This window comes from Meriones unguiculatus, chromosome 5 (assembly GCF_030254825.1).
Source record: "Meriones unguiculatus strain TT.TT164.6M chromosome 5, Bangor_MerUng_6.1, whole genome shotgun sequence".
NCBI classification, from domain to species: domain Eukaryota; kingdom Metazoa; phylum Chordata; class Mammalia; order Rodentia; family Muridae; genus Meriones; species Meriones unguiculatus.
Window position 1 is genome coordinate 110052122 of NC_083353.1, and position 7795 is coordinate 110059916.

Sequence of the window (7795 nt, forward strand, 5' to 3'; positions counted from 1 at the left end):
TTCCTCTGGAACTGGAGTTCCCCTGGAACATGAGCTGCCGTGTGGGTGGGTGCTGGGGACTGACCCTGGGTCCTCTGGAAGAGCAGACGATGCTCTTAACCATTGAGTCATCTCTCCAGCCCCCAAACAAGGCCACTCTTTTTCTTTTTTTTTTTTCTTTCTTTCCGATTTTTCAAAATAGGTTTCTCTGTGTAGCCTTGGCTGTCCTGAACTCACTTTGAGGACCAGACTGTCCTCAAACTCATAGATATTCACCTGCCTCTGCCTCCCTGAGTGCTGGGATCAAAGGCCTGTGCACCACCACACCTAGCCAAGGCAACTCTTATAAATGAAAACATTTAACTGGGGCTGGTTTACACTTCAGAGGTTCAGTCCATTATCATCATGGTGGGAAGCCTGGCAGAGTGCAGGCAGACACGGTGCTGGAGAAGGAACCAAGACTTCTACATCTTTCTTTCTTTTAGTTGTTTGTTTGTTTTTTTGAGACAGGGTTTCTCTGTGTAACAGAGCCTTGGCTGTCCTGGACTCGCTTTGTAGACCAGGCTGGCCTTGAACTCACAGGATCTGCCTGCCTCTGCCTCCCTGAATGCTGGGATCACAGGTGTGCACCACCTCTCCCACCCCCCAGATTCCTGCATCTTGATCACCACCGCAGCAGAAGGAGACTGTGTGCCACGCTGGACATAGCTTGAGCATAGCAGACCTCAAAGCCCACCCCCGCAGTGACACACTTCCTCCAAACAAAGCCGCAACTCCTAACAGTGTCATTCCCCATGAACCAGGCACCCAAACACATGAGTCTAGGGGGCCCATACCTGTTCACACCAACACAGGGAGGAAGGAGGGTACCAAGGCCTACGTAAGCCAAATGATATGCACAGATTCATGAGACCCTACCACTGCCCCATGGTGGTGCAAGGGCTCTTAGAGGGCAGCTTGTCCTAGTGGGCAAAAGGAAGGGTACTGTGTTCCCAGTAACTCCCTGTGGCAGCGGCCACCTAAGAAAGCCACAGACCACAGGCACGAGGACGATTTTATTAGCATTTAAAGGAAAAACAAAAAAACAGCAGGCTAGGCAAACTCTAAATTTCAGCTGCTGCCCAGAGGAAGAGAAGGGAAAAATCTGAATTGGAGGGTCAGAAACATGGGCAACAAGAAGGCACAAGCCCAGGAGGAAGACTTTGGGGAAAGAGTACGGAAGCCCAAAATGCTGGGGTGCAGGGGTTGTAAAGGAAAATATGCTTAGAAAAGAGAAGAAAGGAAAACAAAAAGTTCACTTTCCTGAATAACTTGGAAAATTGGATTGACTTACAACCTAGTGTGTCTGTGGCCCTTAAGCTTCTGAACTCAGGCCGGGGGTTCTGGGGAGGAAAAGTACAGTATCTCATTAAAGAACTGGTTATTCCACTTGTCCCTTTAGCACGGCTCCCAGGGGTGATCCCTTAGCCAAAGCCATCGAGCCAGCCCAACTGGAATGTTAAGTCCCTACCCAGGCCAGAGATTCTGTCCTCTGGCCTGGGTGGTGTCTTTTCTACTGGTATGGTGAGGTTCCCGTGGCTGGCTGTGGCTGGGCTGAGAAAGGAGATGGAGAGGAAGGGTGGTGATGAGTCTGAATGCTGTTTTGGGGACACGTTGTCATTGGAGTTTTCTCATAATAAAGAAACAATGAAGCTGGGTGTGGTGATGCTCACCTGGGTAGCTAGCTGAGACAGCGATGTGGAAATCGTGAGCTTCAATCCTGGTTACCTGGTGTGACCCTGTCTAAAACCATGTCTTTGCACCAGAGGACTAAATTAAATGATTGTGCCCCCCGACACACACACACACCCTTTGTCAACTTGATACCAGCTAGAATGATTTGGAAAAGAGAACCTCAACTGACAAAAGTGACCTTGCCAGATTAGCCTGTGAGCAAGCTCGTGGGGCCGTTCTTAATTAATGGTCAGTTGGCCATGGCTTGCTCATCCTGCTTCTTCATACAGCTCAGGACCACCCGCCCAGGGATGGCACACAGTAGGTATTAAGGCCTGTGTAAACCAAATGGTATGCACAGACTAGAGGAACACGCATTCCTCCATGGTTTCTGCATTAGTACTGCCTCCAGGGTCTGCCCTGACTTCCTTCAGTGATGGACTGTGATGTGCAAGGGTGAAATGAGATAAACCCTTTGCCTACTCAAATTGCTTTTGGTCATGTGTTTCGCCTAAACACCAGAAACCCCAGCTAAGGCAGCCCAGTGTAGTGGCAGCACCTATATAAAATGCAAGCAGTTCCAGAGGGTGAGGCAGGAGACTATCCCATGAACCCAGGAGTTAGAGGCAGATTTGGGCAACATAGATCTATTATTACAAGCGGTCAGGGTCTGGGCAGGGTGTTTTCAGGTTCCTGGCCTCTTATTCAGTAAACTGAAATAACCACACACAGATCTGCAAAGTAGCAAGGAAACTTAGTTCAGAGCAAAACCAAAAGGAATGTGTTGTTCAGAGTGAGAAGAGCCCTATGAGTGAAGGCACTCACGGGTCCAGTCACTATTCGGAGCTTGTCAGGATTGAGTGGCAGGGTACCTTGGTGGATCGGAGCCAAGGGATGCCACAGCAGAGATCACAACACACAACAGAGCTCACTTAAGAGATTTATTAGGCAGGGGAGCAAAAGGCTGTCTCAGAGTGCGGATGCGAGGGAGAGACAGAGCAGGAGTGAGAGAACAAGAGAGCAATCTGTGATGGTAAGGGACCTTCTAAAGGGCTGGCACTAATGATGACACAGCTTCTGGTGCTGGGTCTCTGAGGGCAGCCTGGGGGCACCTGGTTTCTAACAGAGCTTCCTTTGATGGGATTCAAGGGAAGGAGTTTGGTTGCTGGGGAGCACAGTGTGGGCATTTCTCTGCTTTCATTAACAGACTTAGATTGTATGCGTCTCCTTGCTCACAGCACACCTGTTTGCCCCTGAGCACCTGACTTTAATCATGTGCACACCCAACTAAGCAGAGGCAAAAGATAGCAAACGGATTGCACTTTAAAGAGACAGTTTGCCTTATTAAACATACACCCCAAACCAGTGTAGGCTGGACTGGCCTACTACCCCATAACTGTGTCGCAAGATGTATCTGAATAGAAAGAGATAGCATCAAGGGATTGCTAAAGGGAACAACCTAGTCTCGCTGTTTAAAACACGCATGTATATACAGCTGGATGCGAGTAGGTTCCTAACAGGTTGCTGTGTGCACTGTTCCAAGCGGGGGTTTGTGTGCACAGTTTATACAGGTAAGGGTCTCAGGCTGCTCAGCTCCCTCTGAGCCAAGTGGAGTCCCAGACTGTAAACTGCTCCACAGACTTTCTTGCCTTGCCCTGTCTGAAACAAGCCAGCCAGACAACCTTCAGGTAAGGTAAGACATTGAGAGAGCATGTTAGAGAAAGTTCGTTGGTTTCGCTGTTGTTGCTTTGTCTGTTTTTACACAGGATACAAAGACAGGAAAAGTATGAGGACGAGGGACAGAAAAGGAATCCCTCACCCCAGAGTCCAGTTAAAGCCTCTAACCAGCTGAGAAGTCATATCCATATTTTCTGTGAAAAACTGCTAACATAGCATTAACAATCCTTTCGCATAAAGCAGCAGCTCTCAACCCCTTTGGGTCCCCTATCAGATGTCTTGCATATCCGATAGTTACATTATGATTCATAACAATAGCAAAATTATTATTAGGAAGTAGCAACGAAATAATTTTACGGTTGGGGTCACCACAACATGAGGAACTCTATTAAAGGGTCACAGCATCAGGCAGGTTGAGAGCCACTGAAGATATTTTATGGTGAAGCAGCAGTTGAACGGGGCTTAAGGCCTGCACATTTGTAACCTTGAGAACCGTCACATTGCTTCCCAAGACAAAGCTGTTAGCTCTGCTTATGCTGATGAAGTCCTCCCTCCATCGCTGTGACACAGACTTTTACCCTGCCAAGGGCCCCTCAGGGACCTCCCAGTGGCCTCCTTTAGATTTCTTAGCTACCCTGGAGATACTAATAGGATAACCTGTTAGAGTTACCCAAATCTTGTTAAGAGTTGTAGATCAGAGTTGGAGGGGACCTGCCAGGGCTCCCGGGCTCTTGTGTCACATGGCAGAGACTTGGCGCCAGGCACATGTGGTAAATAGAAGAGTGGGCTAAGAAAGAGAAGGACACTCCTAAGAATGGGGGCGGTCCGGTGAGCCAGGAAGAGGCAGGGGCTGCAAACGCTGGGTCACAAACCTCACAGGCCGTTTCCATAGCACCTGCCTCACTTGTACTATAGTGCGGGCTCTCTCACAAGTGTTCTGTTGGTTACCAACCCTAGTAGGGAGGGGTTTCCAGTCTTCGGTCAGCTGGCTCCCTTGTATGTTAATCTTTCCTCTTTCTTTTTTTTGTTTTTGTTTTGTTTTGTTTTTTGTTTTTTTCAGACAGGGTGTCTGTGTGTAGCCCTGCCTATCCTGGAACTCGCTCTGTTGACCAGGCTGACCTCAGACTCAGAGATCCACCTGCCTCTGCCTCCCAGAGCGCTGGGATTACAGGCGCGTGCTCCACCACTGCCTCACTTACCTTTTCTAACGCACTTTTTGCATGTGTATATGTACATGACATGTGTGACTGTGTGTACGCAGGGTCAAATCGGTGGGGCCCATGTGTGTGGGCAAGTGTGCATGCACATTTTACACATCCTTACTCTCGAACCGGGACTCCATATACGACTACTGTGAAAATCGGCAAGCCTCAACTCCTCCCTGTAAGAAGCCTGCAGCCACGCGTTCGGTGTGCCTCGCTGTCTTCTGAGTGCTCCCCTTCACACTGTGCTTAAGCTTACACCAACATACCCTTATTAAACCCCAACACGGCCCCATAAAGTGGCTTGTCTTGAAATTATTTTATCTGTCAAAGCTAGGTCCCTAGAGGCCTAGGGTAACTAACTCTTCAGTCTGCTCTAGGCAGGGAGCTGTGCCTCCTATCTCTGTCCAAAAATGCTGATATTTCAGGACAGGGTCTCATGTAGCCCAGGTTGGGGGTTGAAATCACTGTGTAACCAAGGCTGGCCTTGAACTCCCGATCCTCTTGCCTCCTGCTAGGAATTTAGGAGACTAAACCACCACCACCTTTGCCCAGCCTGCAAAGAGGTTCAAGGGCCTCTGTATGGAATGCAGAGGTTCAAGGGCCTCTGTCTGGTTAGGATAAGCAGGCCTTACTGTTTTAGTTTCCCTAGGAGCGGAGCTGATATTTTCAAAAGATAGGCAGCCAGAACTCTGTTGAGAGTGAGGTGTTTTTTTTTTTTTTTACATTTCTTGGCCTGGATCATATCTGAAACTGCCATTATTACTGTGACCTTCCTTGAGGACACAGTTACTCAATATCGAGAAAAGGTTGTGTGAGGCGCCAGCAGGCCACGTGGAAACCCCATGCACCGGAGTACTCAGAAGCAGGTCAGAACCAGGCACCTGTGTGTGCCCACAGATTCTTGGCAAACACTGAGACCTGCACACACCCAAGTACCGGCACATTCTGTAGGGCTGAGACCGAATCCACCCCCCACAACCCCCTCCTTCTTGAGGACTCTGAGTCCCTGGGCCAGAAGTCACATGGACACAATGTCCCCAACCTCTGAATAGCCATTGTTCTCAGAAAGAGAATTTGTCAGTCAATTGTGTGGAAACGGAAGGCGTGTGCTCTGACAAAGGAGGCCCCGTGTAATCCTTGTTATTCAAGACAGCCCGAAAGAACTTCCTGTGCCTCTGTACAATGGTAACCACCTCGTGCCTCCCCACCCTGTAATGAGAGAGGCCTGTGCCCCAGCGCTAAACTCTTGATGTGGGTAGAGGTTGGTGGAGAAAGAGGGTTTCCCACCAGACCCTAGAGGGAGGCAAAGAAGCCCTCTCAGAATCTGGCTCGGTCTTCAGCAGCCCTCAGGGTAGGCCTGTTTCCCTTATTTTCTCTGCCCTTTTGAAGATTGAAGGGCTTTGTTCCAGAAAGACAGTGGTAAACAGACTAGGGGGGAAAAGACTCCCGCTTTTCAGTTCCAGGCACTTAGGATGTAGACCAAGGTCAACATTAGGAAGAAAGATGGATTTCTAGGGAGACAAAGAACCAGACCTGTCTAGATGCCCAAGAGCAAGTCACTGTTGAGTCCCCTCTTGGCTGAGGGGAGCTGTCACTTCTCAGTGTATTTTGCCCTTCTTTGGGTCAGTGGATAAGGGCACTTGCCACCAACCTGAGTTCAGTCCCTGGAACCCGCTTGATAAAAGGAGGGAACCAGCTCCCTCAATTGTCCTCTGACCTCTGCATGTGGCACAGGAGCTCCCCTCCAAATCAATAAATGTAAAACTTTAAACAAACAAACAAACAAAAAACTAGATCTCTTCCATCTGATTTTCCTCCACTCATGACTTTACATGTGACTAATTTTTTAAATTATCATCGTTATTATTAAGTACTATTATTATTCTCTTTGAGAGAGGTTCTCATTCTGTAAGCCAGTCCTGCCAAACACCTGTGACAGTTCTCTTGCCCCTGTTTTCTACTGGTATTAGAGGCATGTACCACCACACCTGGCCTCAGTGGTTACCTATAATAATAATATCATATTATGGTTATTATTATTTTAAGAGGAGACAGTCTCACTATGTACCCCTGGCTGGCCTGGAACTCATTATGTAGACCAAGCTATCCTCAAATTCACGGAGAGTGAGCGGCTTACTTCTGCCTCCCAATTGCTGGGATTAAAGGCATATGCAAACATGCCTGATATTTTTCACTACTTAAAATGTTTCCTAGGTGCCAGAGAGACAGCTCAGCAGTTTTAAAAGCTCATTTGTTCTTCTAGAGGACCTACGGTCAGTTCCCAGCACCCACACCGGGTGGCCAACAACTGTCTGCAATCCTAGCCCTCTTCTGGACCCTATAGGTGCCTCCATAAGTGTGGCAGACACACAAGAATAGAAGCAATAAAAAAAAAATCTTGTTTTTTCTAGACAGGGTACTGGAACTCTGTAGACCAGGCTGGCTTCAAACTCAGAGATCCACTTGCCTCTGCCTCTCAAGTGCTGAGATTAAAGGCATGCACCACCATGCCCGGCTACTAAAATAAATCTTCAGGTAAATGTTACTGTGTCAAGGATGTGCTCAGTGACAGAGTGCTGATCTAGCATCCTGAGTGCCATCTTCAGTACTTTAATAAATAAATAAACTAATCAATCATATATTCTTTAATCTTGGCCTTGGTAAGAGCTCAAATTATCTCTAGTTTGTCTCTCTTATTTTGTCTTTTTATTTATTATTTTTTGTTGCTGTTGTTGTTGTTCTAGGGATCAAAACTCAGAGTCTCAAGTATTCTTCAAAAGTACTCTGCCTGAGCTATATCCCAGCCCAGTATTTCCAATTGGAGAGGTTTATGTTTTGTAAAAGGTGTTCGCATCTTGAGTCAGGGCGCTTCGACAGGTCCTGACAGGCTTGGAAGACATGGACCCCCTTCCTTCATGCTCCTCTTTGAAGTGCGCCTTCAGTTTTCTTAGTCACACACCGGTTTTTAAGCTCCTCAAGATGTAAAAGACCGTATCGGGGCTGGTGAGAGGGCTCAGTGGGTAAAAGCACTTGCCAAGAGACTTAAGGACTTGAGTCTGACCCTTGGAACTCAGCTAAAGGTGAAAAGAAAGAACAGACTACACAAACTCTCCTTTGACCTCCACGTAAACAAAGTACAGCCCGAAAGGGAAGAAGGTGGATATATTGATCATAAAAATAAGAACATAATCTGGGCACGGGCGTGGAGGCTTGTTATCTTA